The sequence below is a fragment of the Lepisma saccharinum genome, chromosome 6, assembly GCF_977018435.1.
Source record: "Lepisma saccharinum chromosome 6, izLepSacc3.1, whole genome shotgun sequence".
Classification (NCBI taxonomy): Eukaryota; Metazoa; Arthropoda; class Insecta; order Zygentoma; family Lepismatidae; genus Lepisma; species Lepisma saccharinum.
Genome location: NC_139234.1, coordinates 39,772,417 through 39,791,804, shown reverse-complemented (window position 1 = coordinate 39,791,804; position 19,388 = coordinate 39,772,417).

Below are 19,388 nucleotides of genomic sequence, written 5' to 3'. Positions count from 1 at the left end.
GTTGAAACAAAGGGGTAACATGTTGAGGTTGGTCAAGTCCGCTCATTTCTTCTATTGTCAAGGTCATTGTATTCAATAATAGCCCCGTCTAGTTCGCTGCACTTTTTGACTCGCTTTGCACCGAAGCGTCTAGAGTGAGCGTCAAATCTCCTGCATATGGCGATAGACAATAGCAGAGCACTGCAGCGGTGCCATGTCGAAATCTCCGAGCGCCAGGTACACGATTGAGTAGCGAGGTGAAACAGGTTCTGAACTAGGCAACGCCGCACGTCTGTGATTCACTAGTGCTGTTCAGCCAAGGTAATTTAATATATAAGGTAGCGCAATCCGAAAATTGCCGATCATGCACGAGCGCGTGACGTCATGTGGGAGGATCGGTTATGCTCGGTGCCCCTTCGGTTATGTTCGTTCGGGGCTTGGCCGAAGCAAACGGCCGCTATCATTTCTATGCGAGTTTCAGAGAGGAAAAGTTTTTAATTACTTAAATACTTCGGGATGGTATTGAGGTATTCCTTTAATGATTAGTAACATAATTAAAACATGCTACTTTTAAAAGAGGGAAAATTACGCATGCAAAAGTATTGTAAAAATTCATGTTTCTGAAACCTGATCGATATATTACAAAGAAGGTTGTCCGTGTTCTCATTAGCATTACAGATTTCATCATTTCATAAATCGTATTATGATTTTAATAAAAAACGTTGCATGCTAAAGAAGAATTGCATAGTGAAAGAGTTACAAAGAAAGAATTGATTGACATATTTGGTTTATTTTTGCTTTTCTGTCTTTTTTTAAATATGAAAGGAAAACCCATAAGAGGTAGCCCCCCCCCCCCCGTCGTTCTCTTTCTTTGTTTCCACAAGCCGGCCTCCTTGGCGTAGTGGTTAGCAAAACGCGCTTCAACGGCAGGGGTCCGGGTTCGAATCCTGGCCTGGGCATGGATGTTTGTGAGTGTTCATTCATCAATTGCATAATTTCATCACTCAACCCTATCTTCGCAAATTAGCCAGAAGTGGCACAAGAAGGGAAATAAAGTAAGGCAAATCAATCAATCAATCTTTGTTTCCACATATACTATCACATTTAATAAATTCTCAATTTTCTCATTAAGGACAAATCAATGTCTTACCCGATTGGATTCGAACCCGGGACCCCTGGCGTCGTAGTACGCTGTTCTAACAACTCCCCCACGGAGATCGTCAGAGGCCTCCGAGGTACTACGGGCCTCACAGAACGTCACAAGAGTAGGCTACTATCGGATTATAAATTATGGATATTAGAGTTTGGATAATAAATAAATAAATTATATAATCTATAAATAAAAAGAAACCGTTCTTTATTTATAGAATTCCAAAGAGAGCGATAGTTTGCCAAACTAAAAAAATATCCTATTTTGTTCTCACGACGATAAAAATAGAAGGCATAATCAAAAAAATTGGTAACCATAGATTGACACAGAATTGAATTAGCTGAATTTTGATGTAACTCGTTTTTATGTGGTTCTACTGGTTAACTTTTAATTGAGTCCAAAACTTGAATATCCCTCATTTTTAATCCGATAGTAGTCCGGTATAATCAATTTACAACATTTAACACAACACAATACAAAAGCCTAATATTTAGTTTTCTGACTGAATCGTTCCTTCTTATTCATTCAGAACGTTGCAATCATTTCCAAGAACATTTCAAATTTTACATAACATCAGAAAGTATTAACATTATACTGATATACTTAAAATCCATTCTTTACCGTTCTCCATAATGTAACTTTATTTTTCAAATTATCAAGTGAAAGATGCAATATACAATCTAGATAAAATTTTACTCTGCATTTGAAACTTACTCTGAATTCGAAAGAATCCCCAACCTTCTTCATATATTTATTTACTGTACAATAATTTACGGATCAAAGCTCCACATGCAAATTTTTTATGTGGAGGAAGAATGACGAAATAGTTTGTAAGATAGTAGTTTCAGACTTTGAAAACGCAATTCCAGTTTGTAATTTGCAGATATTTTAAATTTCTCTGGTTCAAATTTGGCTGCAAATTATCGTTGTCATAGTTCTGAAAAGTATTGTTTCGTATTAAGAACTTTACATACAAACGCGTGCAGAAGACGAGGCAAAGTGTACAAGTACTAATTTAACTAACTTAACCTACTCTAAATACTTGATGAGTGCTAGGAACATCAAACTTAAATGTCTTAACCTATTAAATTCAAGCCTATAGAAATAGATTTATGATCACACGGTAAATGAAACGCTTTGAGAAAATCGATGAAAATATCTTAGTTTAATTAAACAATAAAGGAGAAAAGTTACATGAACTCACAATGATTGACTGTGCAAGTGTACGAATTATTATTCGTTAAAGGACTTTGTCCGCAGATTTTTCATTTCCATTTCCATGTGTGTCTGAGTTGTATAACCGGAAAATATACTCCAAGGCTGATATGCGACACACATTTGTACATTAACGAAGTAACTTGCATTACACTAACCTTAGATCTTGCTCTTTTTGACAGAAATGTACTACAAAGAAATAATGTAACATCCATTGGTTTATATTGAGTACAAGGGTACAAAATTATTTACAATGTATTTGTGAAATACCAAAATTGAACAAAGTTGCAAAAATTTCAATGATGGGTGTAGTATTCACTCATGCAATATTTACCATCGTGCATACAACTCTATGTAACTCGAATTGAAGATGTACTAAGTGAATTTAATTTCCAATAGGGTGGAAGTTAGTACGCGATCTTCGAAATGCACATTTTCGACAACGTTTTTCACGATAAAATGAACATACAAATAACAATCAACATCGGTTTGTGTTAAATAAATTAATTTGTTAGTAATTATAAATCCGACTTACATAAAATGTACATAACAAATCAGTTAGGCTCACTACGTACTTCGCACTAGTTGAACACATTTTCAAGATATTGATGACTTTTCATGTGGTACTGTCGGTTAGGTTACGTTTTAGATTTTGAACTTCTTTATTTAGTTAAATTAGGTTGATAGAGGTTGTTTGTAATCTTTAATTTATTTGCTTCTGAATGCAGACGTGTGTTTCTCCTTTGTAAACGATCGAATATGTTTTCCAACTACGAAACATTGCTTGCAGTTTGTGTATATATACCCTCGTCTATATATTTTTCTCTTTTCTGGCAGCATAATCTTTAGCTTGTTTAGGGCACGTCTTCCTCGATTTTTTGGTACTAAAGTAGGTAAATTTCTTAAATAGGGTGTAATTTTAGCGATGGCACTGCAGTTGGCTTCAGCACGTTCTTTGGTGGAAAATTCTGCTTTTAGATCTCGCACATAGTCTTCTTCACAATAATTGGCACTGCACACTTGCAACACAGCTTGCAATTTTTACATTTCGTCTACAATGAATCCACTGTTTACTTACGTAATTATCGACTGGAAATCTGTGATATTTTATGTCAGTTCCTTTAGTTTTCATAGCTTGCTACAGTACAATTAGACATGATTGCAGTCTACAAGTACAAAAATACAATAAAAATAAATCGAACGCTACAAAATCAATAACCTGCTTGTTCCGATTTTTGCGACGTGTTAGTAGCTAAATGTACCCCGCACCAAACTTACTGCACACAGCAACGAGCACCGTCAAACCCGATCCTCCCAGATGACGTAATGTATACGTACTTCACATAGCAACGAGCACCCCCTGCTGTTCAGCAGTTCAAGGCCATATGCCGGAGATTTGACTCGCACTCCACTTGGTTACACGGTGCAACACCGAGTTGTCTAGTTCGTTGATTTCGAGTCAAGTAGTGTATTCGGTGTCTGCACTACCTTTCGGACAGGTGTATGTTTGGTGTATGGTCACGTGGTGCGTGCTAACTAATCAAATGACCGTTTAAAGCAGCAGACAGGCATTTGTTGAATCTTCTGAACTTGAAAACCGCTTTCTGTCTAGTTGGTTGAACGTAATTTCCTTGCACCACTCTGAAATGGATACACCTGCACTGTACTGAGTGTCAAAAAGTGCAGCCAACTAGACGGGCTAATGCGTCAGGCGGATATAAGTGCCCGACGTCGGCCTTGGTCCTTTCACTCAGAGTAGCAACCACGATTTTTGCCGTGGGGGGGGGGGGGGCAGTACCAAGATAAACCTACCAATAATAATAATAATAATAATAATAATAATAATGTTAATAAAAATAATGTTAATACTAGTAATGTTATAACATTATTATTATTATTATTATTGATTTGCTTTATTTTACTTCGCTTCTTGTGCCACTTTTGGCTAATGAAGATGAGGATGAGTGATGGATGGCATGATAAAAATGATGAATGGATACTCGCAAACATCGATGCCCAGGCCGGAATTCGAACCCAGGAACAACATTATTATTACTATTAGTAGTGATAGTATCAAAGACGTTATTATTCTCGTAAATTACTCAAAAAGGGGGTAGAAGTTGGTGCTAAAGCATTTGTGTTCGAACAAACTATTTGAATTATTTTTTTAACACGTTCAATTTGACATTCATAACGGAAAACAAGCACATAAACTATTTTTGAAAGACAGAACATGCTTGATAAATGCATTTCAAATATAATTATTTACATTAACATATCTTTCATGCACCATATGTGCATAGATCAATGTACCAGGTGGTTATAATTAAAGTGACGGTGTTCAGAGTGGTACAGCACGGGCTGTAATGAGAGTAGCAGTCTGAAACTTCGTAGATATGCTAATGAAGCAATGCGCTCGCGAATTATACAAAAAGAAAAATAGTTCCAATTCTCGCCACCAGGGTAAAAAATGGCGCTGTAAGCAGTCAAAACTTGGTATAGTTACATGAAAAACACTATAAATCGCAGAAAACAATACTCTTTGTAATAAAATATCGCTACAATTTCACTATTCGAATTACAAGAACATTATTAAAGGAAAAAGCAACAAGCGACACCAACAACAACCAGGGAGCTTCATTAACTTAAACCTAAGAAGGTAACTTACCTCTTTTTACCAAGGCCAGGCACTGAATTGCGGGTCGAAGTAGTCTAAATCCTACGTTGAAAGTCCTTGTTGTCCTTTTCCACAGAATACCACCCTCCACTCCCTTCCCATCATAAAAATAAGTAGTCGCAAATTATCCCACCCCACAAGTCATTTAGAAAAAGCAACTCTCCCTTTACGGCCTGCAGTTGCCAAAAAGAAATAATTAATTCCAATTTCTGAAGCCGCATAAATGAAATCCAATGTCCGAAATGTCCAATCCACCAATATATCACACAAATAACATATCGCAATCGCAAATGTTTCCATTGCACAAGTCAATCATAAGAAGAAAAAGAAAACAATCAGACGTGCGCCTGTGACATGAATCCATGACCCGAAATCTTCAGACTTGCGCCTGTGACATGAATCCATCATCCGCCATAATAGACGTTCTGAAAAACCTTTTTGACGTTACGCAAGGAATTTTAATTTTATAAAAAACGTAAGTTTCGTAGCATGTAGATCTAAAAAATTAACTTCCGCGCTAATTGCAAACACTGTTTGTAATGAGGAACTAAATATTTTCACGAAAATATTTGAAATGTGCCTGAAATTGAGGGTGTAGAAAGGGGTACCGGAGCCGAGGGTTGTTGGTAAACCTGATGGTAAGATATATGTTGGAAGGCCAAGACAAAAGATGGAATAACAATATTAAAAATGAGCCCGAGTGATATGTTGCTGCGGCAATGAATCTTCTGGGTTAGGAGTACCAGAGAGATTTTTCGACTTTGAAAAAGTCTAGCAGATCGTTTATCAGAAGTGTGAAGTACACACGCGTGTACACAACATGCGGGAACGCCTTATTCTTCAGCATTTATCACGTGAATTTGCCAACTGTGAAAACCTAAATTCATCACGTGCTTTGTTCTTCACTTTGTACAGAGCAAACGTCATGCTATGCTGTCTTCGCCTTGTTTTCTTAAAGGTAAGTAGGACCACACCGCAACCCACATTTCACGCTAGTCAATTTCCGTGTCGTAGGATTCTTGTTTTGCTATAATTAGTGGTTTTCTCCCGTAGTTAGTCTCTTTCTTTACATTTTATTTGAATCAGCAGTCGTATGAAGAAAATTTAAACCGCAAAGGCGTACATGTATAAGTGTTAATACATGATTTTCATGGTTCTAGTTGCTAGGGTTGACGAGCTGTATCTTTGCGGGTGACCTTGGCTACTCCGCGCAGAGTGTGAGAGAGATACGTTTATGTAGCTGCCACCTACTCGCCCTTTGGGTGGTCGACAGCAAGGACAGAACGCAAGGTAATGACACGCAGCCGGTAGCTCCTCCCCCTTGCTACTGCGCAGCCGGGCTTGGGCAGGGTTCACCCGCAAAGATACAGCTCGTCAACTCTAGTTCCAAGTGAAGAGTACAGGAGGAAAACTAATAAGGCAAATTTAATGGATTCGCTGTTGTCGATAGTACTAAATTGTAATTTTGTAAGGTATAACCACAAATAGCTAAGTCCTGTAAAAAATGGTATACAATAAAAAAGTATTGAGTCTTGAAAGTCTGAATTCGTTCTATTGTAACAACAGGAAAAATGTGACTTATCAGCAGGGAACGGATTATGAAAATACATACTCCCTCTGTCCCATAATTATTGTCCGGTACATTTTTGTTTGTTGTGGCATAATAATTGTCCGATATCAAAACTGTGACATTGGTGTATACAGAAGAAGAACATGAAACACGGGAATGAGTCATACAACTTTATTACTGAAGGATCAGTACAAATTGTGCTTTCCATCTGCCTCTTCGTCTGTCATTCCTGTACTACCATTTTGGCATACCGGACTTTAATTATGGGACAGAGGGAGTATTTATGTATGAAGCTGAAATCAGTTATATTTTGTGTTATTTTTGCGCGTAGACCCAAAAAACTTCAATTGTTATTTTCCATATTTGTACATATATTAGGTTTTGGCAAAAACTCAAATATTTTAGTTTTTTTTTTACATATTATCTCCATATCGCAGGACATTTCTCAACATATAGCCTACTCCAAATTCACGCAATAACTACATGTCCCGGTGAGACCGAAAGAGTTAAGGGTATTTCTTGCGAATAACTGACCAAGTCCGAAGCGGCGTTAAACAAGTGATAGTTACGTTACGTTACGTTAATTACAAGTTCGTTTATTATTATAATGGTTGTAAACAATAGAGAATTAGGGCTCAAGCATCGGCTCCTGGTTGTTATAAACGTCATCTTGGCAACGTTGGAAGAGAGTCCCAAGTGTAGCAGCCCGTACCTAAACCCATCCTTCTGGTTTCTCTTCAAGTCAGTCTCTTCAAATCCGAAACTGTATTTTATGTAGCCCATGTAGTGCCTTATATTATTAGAAAGGTAAATATTTACAATTTTAAGTACACATTTAACTCCATATTATGGTGAAAATAAATAAATATATATTCACATATTTAGCACATTTGTATTACATATAAATCCGTTCCCTGCATATCAGATTTTACCCCCTGGACCCCTCACCTCATTAAGCCATATTTCGGCAAACGGACCACATCCTGCGTTGAAAACATGCTGGGTAAGCAATGTTCGTATGGTCTCTTGGCCGAAGTTATTCAAGGGTCTCATTATCGTGATCATGGGACAGGCACGTATCTATAAATATGTTTCGAGGGGGGTCCGAACCAAGTGTCTCAGGAATAGAAATAATAGAGGAAAGTGACCAAAGTAGGACCCCCGTCTTGTTTTTCATCCCTGGTGTCATTATGGCATATTATTTCTATTAGAAATTTAATAAAATGGGTTCTTTGATATGTTTGCTAACGTTTTTAGTACCTTAATCCACCTTAAAGCGCATGATGCTTTGCCAGTAAGCATTTCTGTAAAAAGGGACGAAAAGTAACAACGGAGAAAAAGTGGGCAAAGTCGGACCCCTCCTTTAACAAGTTCCAAAAATTGGAAAGGACGCAAAGAAATGTAAATATATAATATGTAGTAAATGAATTACATTTATTGAGCGTGCATAAACAATATAGATGTACAAAAGTAATATAATATAGACTACCAATATCCTAACTGCGTCAATCGCCCTTTCCATTTGTTGAACATCCCACCATCTCCCACCTGCATTGCCTTTTCCCTTGAACATCGGAAACAACATGTAAAAGGAATTTACTAACGAGTAACGACCCTTTGCTTCAATTACAATTGTAATGTTAGGCATTCATTGAGGGGTCCTACTTAGGGCATTTTACTCGTGGAGTCTTATTGTTTATACAATAAAACCACACGTATCTTCAAACAAACCATTACCATAATTTCAAAGTACAATACTTACTAGTGTCTAAATTGTAACAAGATTACTACTTACCTCTCTCTCTTAATTAGCAAAATTCCCACTGTTGTGCACTGATGTACAAACTTTCATTCACACAATAACAAGTCATGGCGGACTACAGCACCTGATACTTGCACGTTACTGACACAATCTTTTCGTTATTCTTGACGTGTTTCGTCCATTGCGACCACGCGGCAGCACCTACTTACGGAAACAGGAAGGGGGTCCGACTTAGGGAGTGGGTTCCGGGTTTGGTTATTTTTCTCTAATAATAATAATAATAATGTTTAATTTAAAATAATTAAATAAAATCAAATTAATACTAATTATAATACATAAATTAATATTATTATTACATGATTAGGTAAAAATACTGTATAAAAATAGAGATATAACAGCGTATATTCATTACGTAGCTTACCTGTAGTTAAGATCGGAATAATTTACATAAAAGTAAGGCCGGGCAATGAAATTAATGTCAAATAGACGAATAATTGAATATTTATCGAAAAACAAAAATGATGTTACATGTAGTTTGGAAAAAAAAGTGAGTTTCTGATTAATATTTTATGCATATTATTTTGAGTAGTAGTGTACATACATCTTCTTTGTAATGCTATTCAAAGCCGTATGATCCCAATATAATCCTTGCCTTCTAAAAAGTTCAGAGGAAATTAATAACCATAGATTATGTAACAAATGTTAATATTTTCATTACTTAATTTTAGTACTTGGTCAGTCTTCCGGGGGGGGGGGGGTCCTGACCCCTCGACCCTCTAAATATGTCTTTCCTGTCCTTAAAAGCCATATGATCCCAATATAATCCTTGTCTTCCAATAAGTTCAGAGGAAAATTATACAACAAAGGTTAAACGAATATATTTTTTATTACTTAATTTTAGTACTTGATAAGTCTTTCGGGGGGGTCCGGATCCCCTGGACCCCTACATACGTCCTTGTCATGGGAGGAATGTGTACTTTTGACCATTTCCAAAGTCGTACAGAAACCGTTAAAAGTGTGTAAAACGGTAAAATACAAATTTTCTCGCTTACACATGCGAATCTGTTTGCTTGATTTGTTCCCAGACTACACTGCGTGATGACATCACCCATTGTCTAAACAAAATGGAAATAACCAACTTTAGCATCCGAAACTAACAATGCTTTATTAGGTGACTTGATATTGTTGGCAGAAATGCGGAAATGCGAAGTAAAGTTAACATGCCAAATCAATCTATCATTACATCAATATTGTTTGATACGGGTAGGGTGACCAGATATTTGTTGACCAAAAAGAGTATAGTCTATAGGTTGAAGGTGCGCATGCACAAAACTTGAAAAGAAAACGAAAATAAGGGTGGCTATTTGTTATTGCTTCTATTATAGCTCCTATAAAATAGGCCTACACTCTACAGATTCAAATTACTTATGGGTCTAATGTAATTAGCTAATTACAAATACTTACTTACTTCTGGGATGATTTTGCTTTCTTGAGTATGTTTAAATCGTCCTTTATTGCCAGTCCAAACTCTTCACAGGTCATGCCCACATTGAATTTCACTTTCATTACTTGTTCTAGTGTTGACACCAGGAGTGTACTTTTTTCCTCCCGCTAATAAGTTTTAATAACACTGTAGAGTCTTTCACAATGAACATTTGTACAAGCAGAGTAAACAAGAATTTTATAAGAGGCCCAATCACTTTTAAATTTGAGCCAGCCTGTACTAAATCTTTGTACACTGACCTCCACTTACCCATCATTGTTTCTTTGTTTTCCCCTCAATCTTCAAGATGTTTTCAACGGCTTTTGAAATTGCACAGTAAGTGTCAAAAATATCATTATCATTAAATTCCAATGAATTTGAAATATGTTTTGCTATGTTGATAGAAATATGAAAATGACTCTTAAAATTGTTCCTAGGAAATTCTTGAGTCAAGGAGTAAATATCTCAGTTTGTTGACATCTTCAAAAAAACGAAGTGACCATGTTTCTAAGTATTTTACCACTTCACCATAAAACCTATATGAAACTGAGTATACATACTGTATTCCTCCTTCACACTCCCTTCTTTTACAAGTTTCATAAGTAAACTTTTTGCTGAGAATGGGAAAAAGTTCTGTTCTATTCTGTCCCTGTATTTCTGTAGGAGTTGAAAATATTGAACAGAAACTTCAATTGCTGTTATATCACCCCTTTCAATTTTTAAAATTGTACCATTAAACAGGAGTAGCTGTGCATGCACGAAATATAGCCACAGTTCACTTGCATCATCTTGAAAAAAATTTACTATAGGCTTTTATCGCTTCATACTGACGTATATTTTTTTCTACACAAGGAAGTAAAGAGAGGAATCTTGTCTTTGAGTGATATAAAAGACCCTCACAACGACACCCAATAAATTCACAGAAACTTTTCAAATTTTCTGTTCTCACAGTAAAAATACTAAAATGATTGTATATTTTGAAAACCAAGTTCTCAACATCTATGGGTATTATTTTCGCACAAGGTACAGAAATTGCATTATGTAGAATATGAGCCCCAGAAGCGTGCGGTAAGGAAAGGCGGGGCAAGCGCCGCTTGCGTTGTTTTTTAAAACACTTTTGATATCTTAAGTCCGTGTTTTTCAATGCCTTTATATACCTTAGAATGGAATTTATTTACTATAAGATATTTACATAAGAGAATTTTCATTTCCCCTATGTTCTGTTCTTTTGGCTTGAAACATAAACCAGCTACACTCTTGACGACGCTGGGCGATGCGGCACGATTGACCGCGTTAGAAGAAGAGGACTGCTCCCCTTTCTCCCCGCTTTTCGAGTGACTTATGCAGTTCTTGCATGGTCACTGCCCATTCCCGTTCACGAAGAAAAAAGGCCGAGGGCAAGCAACACCAAGACGCATCTGTCTTTGGCAAGGGTGTTGGAAAGAATTCGTCCACACGGGCCACAAGTGTTGCTAACTTCCAGAATTTTCTGCGCATCTGTAGCACCACCTCACGCGGTACGATTTTCATGTTTGAAACTCTATAGTAATTAACAAATTACATTATGAAGCTAGCCAGTGATCACCAGTCGTGTGCTATTTAGAAGAAATAAAATCACAGCCGGTACTTGAACATATCCGTCATGTAGTCAGTTACTCGGAAATATGGAGAGTATGTAACACTGCAACTGCAGGTAGGGTGAAACGGAAGAAGCGTGGGTGCTGGGATGCGTGTTGTTTTTTACTGTGATATTGTGCTGTGTTTTTCTGTTCTTCGTGTAGTGTTTTTGTACCTGATGTAAAAGTATGATTCTACATTGAAATTTTCCGCCATGGTTGACATACCAGACGAGCCATCGATTTGCAGTGTTGCAGGTAAGGACTTTATTATTAGGGGCCTTCTTTCAAAACCATTCACTTCGAGAACATAAGGTGAAAGGTTGGAGCTTGTGAACCATGAGCGACCATGTCCTGAATTGTTCATAACCAAACCAACTAAGAAAGATGGGAAAGTTTTCATTAGGCAGTTTAAAACATCTCAGTACAACAATATTATCGGGTTATGTGGCAGCAATGATCTTAATAAATTATTTTGTTAGCCATGTATTTTATTCAGTACAAATGTAGGAGCATGGAACTCAGTGGCGTGCCCAAGGGAGGGGGGGGGGGGGGTTGATGTGGGTTTTCGCCAAGTATTCCTAAAAAAGAACGTCAAAAGTAGGAAAATATGACAAAATGAGGGCTGACTACCAAGAAAAAGTATACATAACCCCTCCCTTTTGAAAATCCTGAGCACGCCACTGATGGAACTGTACAGGCTACGGTGAGTGACTTGAGCAATTTTTATAATGCAATGCAAAGACATGAACGTTCGCAGAATCACATCTGCGCTTGCATTCAGTAACTGAAGACAAGTCATGATTCATAATTCTAGCCAAGTAAGAAACCGAAACCCGTCCGTTTATTTAATATCAAAACTTTATGCTAATAGGATGTTTCTTATTTTCAGGGTTAAAGAAGAACGTAATTTAATTTATAGTTGCCCTCAAATGTCAGGTAAATCATAATTTTCTTCATGGTTGGAATTTAAAAGTTATATCGAAAGGCTGTTTTCCTTCTTTAAAAACCGTGCAGCGAAGATTTGATTTTACGGTATGTATGCACATCATACACTCAAGCCCGATACGTCACCATTAAGCACATTATTGTAAATGGGGATGTGTCTAGGCCTATATTATATTTGAAATTGGTATAATTAACCGAAACGAAAAATTCACCCATCGCTTGCCTATCACGAAAGGTCACGGCACGCCCGCCCCACAACCATTAGGCAAAATCTTTTTTTCTAATCTACACTCCAACTCTCTGTGCACATTTTTATTTCCTGATGTCTTTTTTATGCTACCAAAATTTAATGGTGCATTATCTGCTACAAATCCAACAACCTTATTTTCCAAACCATATTGACTCATTGTATCCATCAATACACTTGACACAGTTTCAGAGGTTCCATTGGGTAAGCTATGAATTTTCAAAAGGCATGTTTTAAATATCAGTGTCAACTTCACAGTACCGCACTAACACAGGGAGAAGTTTGGTCGCTTTTCTATTAGAAGCATCACAAGCAATGACAACAAAGGGTGATTTTTTTAAACCATTATTTAAAATATTTTCTGACCATTCCCCCACCACATTTGTTATTAAAGCTTGGGTTCTAGTGCGCACATGCAATTTTTTTATTTGCTGTTGATTTTAACAATTTACTAGTACAATTCATACTCCTGAAGGAGTGGTTATGTTTTACATTGTGGTACGACCATACAACCTCCAGTCGAATTAAGTCTAGTTCTTCTAAAGATTCCTTATTTGTGAAGAAACTATCCAACTTACATGTCTCAGAAACCGATGAACATTCTGTGTGTGACTTCGATTTTATATGTTGCTCAATATCATATTTACCTTTGTTTTTTTTATGGAGAATTATTTTTGGCACACTGAGCAGAAAGCTTTGTAAATGTCATTATTTCGCGATTTTTTAGTACAGGGATACGTATCTTCAAAGGCCTGGTTATATAGACATTTTCCTCGCGACATTGTCTTATTAGCTGCACCTTAAATAAAGTTAACACACACAAACAAGAGCCACCAGTAACAGACACAGACTTGAATGTCACTACTTCACAACAGCCACTTTCAAACTGATTCCTAAACACTAGACTAAATAAAATTTAACATTCCGGCGCCCTTTGTCGAAAAGCTGATTGCTGATGTCGATGCCATTCTTGTTGACATCGCGAGCGCGGGGGTAGTGCAAAGGAGGGGAGAGGTTGGGGTAGAGAGCAGCAATGCCAGATCTTCCAGATTTTCACCCGCTGGGTGTCTTACGCACAGATTACACAGAGCAACTGCTTTGATTCTCGTCTGTTGAGCGAGAGAGGTCTCAACACAGATTGCAACGTTGCAACCGCTTGCAATGCGTTTTCCGTTCTGTGGATTTTAACGCATTTTTACGCGTAAAATAATGAATGAAATTAAATAGCAAGGAAAAGAGTATATTTGGGGATTTTTGAAAATTGAAAAGAGTATAGAGTATGTGAACCTCTAAAAGAGTATAATACTCTTAAAAAGAGTATGTCTGGTCACCCTAGATACGGGGCAAGGAGTATGATTTTCGATATTTATCTTTCAGTGGCGAACCGTGACATTTTTACGTAGTCAACGCAAGACTTGCCAAACGTCAGGGTCAAATTTTAAACCGGAGGGTGGGAGGTACACGCCAAGGCCATGTCTATTCAATGCACACTGCGATACCACAGACCTTACGACTACAAAAGGCAATTTATACTATCCCATACGATGAGAATTTTGAAATCTCATTAATCTGTATTCTTTCTGTAATTAAATATAACAAATGGACATTATGTCGCTACAACACAGCATGTTATTGTTTTTTATTGTTGATTATTGTTTATTTGAATTGTCACTTTATTTTGTGTTAATAACTTTAATAATACTGCTAATAACACTACAAATGATAAAACTGGATGAAAATTCCTCGGAGACCGCACTGCGTAAATTGAGCAATACGAAAATTGTTATTATTATTTTGTTTTGGACCTAACAGCTTATAAGCCGTTTTTTGTTCATTATAATATGCATATACTAAAACATACATAATTGCCTTCCCTTACAAATTTCCGTGTCCCTCCCCCATTTCATAGACATTGGATTCGCAAAGAAAAACCTTCCCATTTACAATTGCATGTTACATTTTCTTAAAAATGTTAACTAACTATAACGCATCAGAACATCCGAATTGACAACAAAACTTGTCAAATTCATTGGAAATTGAACCTTTAAATTATATAAAGTTTTATGTAATATATTTCAATCTCTATTATATTTTGGGCATTCCAGTATTATATGTTGCGCGTTTGCACTTTCCAGTCACATTCACATCTCTTATTGTTAATTATTCCAATTCTGAATAAATGTTGCCTAGTCGACTCGATCTGTCTGTTAATTGAAGGGTTTGCTGCAAAAAGGAGGAAGCTCCACTTTTGGAGGATTTAGTGTTCTGTACCTTATCGTGTGCAATAAAACCGCCGCTTTCAGTTGGTGCAAGAAAGGTGTAGCTCCAAGTGGTAGTTCTCGCGTTACTCACGAGATGGAGCTGACTGTCGTGTTCGTTTGGTGCAAGAAGGAGGTACCTCCTTGGATCTGCCTGTGTTTTGCGCCAAATGCCTGGTATGGTTGGTTGACATGAAGGGTAGATGTTAGGTATCTGTCTGACTTCATTATACAACTGTATTTTTGTCTATTTCCAATACAACATTACACATGATATCACTTGTTTGCACAAACCTTTTCCCTAGAAATCAGCAGATCATCCGTTTCGTGGCAACAAAGAGATAACTCCACCAACAAAGCATGTGCCAGGTCATCTAGAACATATGTTTTGCATGAAGATATTGTCCGCATTCTGAAGGAAGACCTACAGAATGTATTGAAACAACTTTTGTGCAAATAACTCTCCATTTCAGATTTCTAAACGTTTTTTTTCACTTGGCCAATAATTTATTAAATTGGAGCTACCTCCTTTTTGCAGCAAACCCTTCAATTATTAATACAATATTTCTTTCTTTCTCTGTGTTTGAAACTAAATGTAAGACCTCAATTTACCTCACGTTTAAAGGTTGTTGCGAGAAAGAGAAACAACAACATGAGACTTTCGCACGGAGCTTACTCGTCTGTACTGGTTTTGAAAATGAAAAGCAGATTTCATATAACTCAACATGTATTTTTCCTATTAAAAACAAAAGCATTGCGTGTGCATGCTTTGCAACGCCAGGCCCGTTGCTAGAATTTTATTTCAGTGGGGGAGGGGCTCATACCTTATCAGCAGCCGCCATCCAAAGGCGAAAAAGTGGGGGGGTAGAAGCCCCAAAGATTAATTTCTTAGTTTATCATAACTTATTACACAAGATGTTTAATCCTGGTAAAGAAGCAAAATTAATTACTACAATACACTATCTAAATTAGATATATATCTATATATATATCTAGGATTTCGGGAGGCTTCAGCCACGTCGTCTTAACTAAGGGCGTGCAAGAGGTGACATTCTGGTAAAGCACCCAAAAGTCAACCTCACTTCCACGTAGCACACCCTGGTAACGAGGCTCTGGCGTCGGGACCTACCTACGGCCAGCATCGTCCTCTATAAGGCTGTGTTGTCCTGTGCCTTGTCCTTATTTGTGGTGAGCGCCCCTTTACAGCCTCAACTTTTAAATAGGAATGGAAATTTTAGTCCTCAAAAACAAGTGGAGATTTTTGTTGCGGTAAGAGTCTAGCCCAAGTAGGTTAGAGTAACCACATTTCGCCTGCTTTTTCTTTATTTCACACAAAACCTACTGGACTACACATGACAAGTAAGTAAGTACTGATCTAAACACGACAAACATTAAACTAATTATGCACAAGATATCAACAGGAAAGTCAGCCAAACAATATGAGAAAAATGTATTTTCCGAAAACAATACGAAAAACTACAGTAATCATTTTTTAAAATGGCTCCAAATTTCGCTCACTGCGTAGTTTATATAGATACATGTAAAGTAATGAAACCAAATAATATGCAATATAGTATAATAATTAGAAATGAATGACACAATAAGCATTTGGTTTTAACTGCAAGAGAATACTGGCAAAACAAAAACTAGGCTTCACTGTGAGCTGAAAACATAAAATCTGAAAATAGTCTATGCAAGTGTTCTTTTGAGACCCCCGCCTATATGTTGAAGCAATTTTCGCAGGTGAAAAGTTGATCTTTTGCTGTGTCAGAAACACAAAGCTCATGAAACTAAACATAGAACTTTGTACATTCAAACCAGTTGAAACGGGTGGGCGAAATTTGGGTCTACTTGACACCGTGCGATGAGACTCTCAAAGTCAAAACACAACTTTTAACCGCCAACAAAAAACTGTATATTACAACACATTTCTCACAAATTAACGACTTACCGGTAACAGTACAGAACCGAGCATTTCCTGCAGGTTTTATAAAACGTCGGAACGTCTAAAAAAAAACTTCCAGTGTGAAAAAGACTTCAAAAGCCCAATGGACACACACAATGCAATATACACTCTTCAATATCTCACAGTTGACTGCTTTCGCACTAATTATAACGTTAAGACCTATGGCAGTTGTTGACAACTCATACCAGCTGAAACACTCTGGTGGGCGAAATTAGGCTACTAGGCGACATTTGGTCACTTTCCCCTACAATGTGACGGATGCAAATAGAAATGGTGAGGCAACCAAAAGAAAAAAATCAAATTGAAATGAGTTGTAATAAGTACTAGAGAAAATAAACGGTCTGAAACGGTCTTCTGTGTTCGAATTTTCTTCTTTCCTACCCTTAGAAGGCTTCAGTTCAAGTCATCCAGATTCATCATTCTTACAGCAAAAGGAGCATCAGGCATATTACACAGTAAGAAACGTAACAAGGTACAGTTGTGGACTAAAAGGTAAAGAGTTGAACAGTCCGGACATGACGAAAAAGGAATGTGAGTGTAGTAGAAAAAAGGGGTGTATTAAATGTAAAAAAGGCGAAAGAGCCTTTGAAGTGTATGTAGGGATATCGTGGAATGTCTGTTTGTGCATGCACAATGGGATCAATAAGTATTAGCAAGTAAATTGCTCATCGACATGTTTAGTCCTATGAGAACGTGAGGAACGTAACTCCAAAAATGTGGTTTTCAATTTTGTTTAATTCCTCTGAAGAGCTCTCTCTGGAGTGAAATCGACATACCTCCATTTATAATCCTTAGCAGTAAGGTGGAGTCACGTACCTCGAATTAGACATGTTCCTAAGGATACATTATTTCCTCTTTCCTGTAAATTTGATAAATTGGAGTTACGTCCCTCTGGTTCTTACAAGACGGGTTTATTCTTATTGTTTTACGCAACGAGAGCTTCAACAATTAAAACAAAACCCCAAGCAAGCTGCTGACCACTTCAGTACGGGCATACGTAAAAATACAATCCTTAAAAACAAGCAGGATGCATGAGGAAAATTAATGAAGATGGTCATGGACAATTACCGAGCAATACTTGTGAATCCCACTGTACACTCAGGAAAATAAATGCATCACCTGAAGCAAAAAAAATGCATAAAGTCTGCAGTTCACCATCGAGAAAGAAGCAGGAAAGTGCATAAAAAACGCATCGATTGATGCATTAAAATACAGCTCGACGTACAAATACTCACTTGCATCGTATGATGCATTTTGGCGTTAAAAAAGACATGCAAAACTCCACCCAATATAAACCTGATTCTTCGCAGACAAAAAAAAACACTTTAGTGCATCAATTGATGCATTTCTGGTGCATTAAATAAATTTGATGCATTTTCTGTGTGTCTGGTCTAGTAAACAATGCAACTGTCGTCTATTCTGACACACACACACGGTACTCTCCCGTCCAGATTCTTTAGTTGATTGATTTGGTTTATTTTACTTCGGTTTTCTGTCACTTTTGGCTAATCGCGACGAAGAGGATGAGTGATGATGTGATGAAGGACAATAACAACACCCATACCCAGGCTAGAACCTAGGACATCTGGCGTCATAACGCGTTGTGCTAAATCGTAACATCCCCGTCCGGTAACGAATAAAGAACCTGGCAGAACTTGTCAGGACTTGCTCCTACAATTATGTTGATTAAAGAGTTACACAGGAAGCAGCTAAGACGTAGACCTTTCAGGTGTAAGCGAAGGTCAAGGAAATGGAACAAAACCAGGTGAGGAGAGGATGACGAGGTCTTTACTTTGGAAATCATCGAGAGGAACTGGAGATATAGATTTATTCCGTTACCGAACGGATTAAGTACTCTTTCCCCCTAACCTGTCATTCTCATTGCTCAGTCAGAAGTGTTACATCTAAACATGATTTTACATTATTATTAAGCTACAGTAGATATTCACACCTGGCCCTTTTAGAGCCGTCTCTGCCATCAGGTGCTACATTTAGTGGGGGTGAGCAACACCCTTTGGTTTGATCCAGGCGTTCCAAAGGCTGGAACGCTACGTGGATGGAGATGCTTGGGCTTTTCATCCATTTCTACGGAAATGCGATCAAAAATTAGAACGCTACGAAATACCCCGTCACGGATGTCGACCCCGTCCAGATGCTCCGATCCCATTCCTTTCCTATAGCTGCCCTGCCTGCCTGCAACTATTAAAATACACAGTCTTCCATATTTCCAACCAAGGTGAAAGCGAAGTTGTCCGAATAATACCTTTCTCGGCGATTTCGTCACTTTCATGTGTTGCGGGAAAGTGCTGCGACCTGGCACAAGATCAAGTTGGCCGACCCGACAAAATCATAACAGTCAAATCTCGACATAAAAATAAGTGAGAGTTTATTCATAATTATGAAAATCGTGTAAACTTTTGAAGATTCGAATACAGGTTCTCTGGGAGCGTCCTCTACTAGCCTCTGAAACACGGAGCAGAGTAATATTTTTTCCGTATTTTCCCTTGTTGACATTTT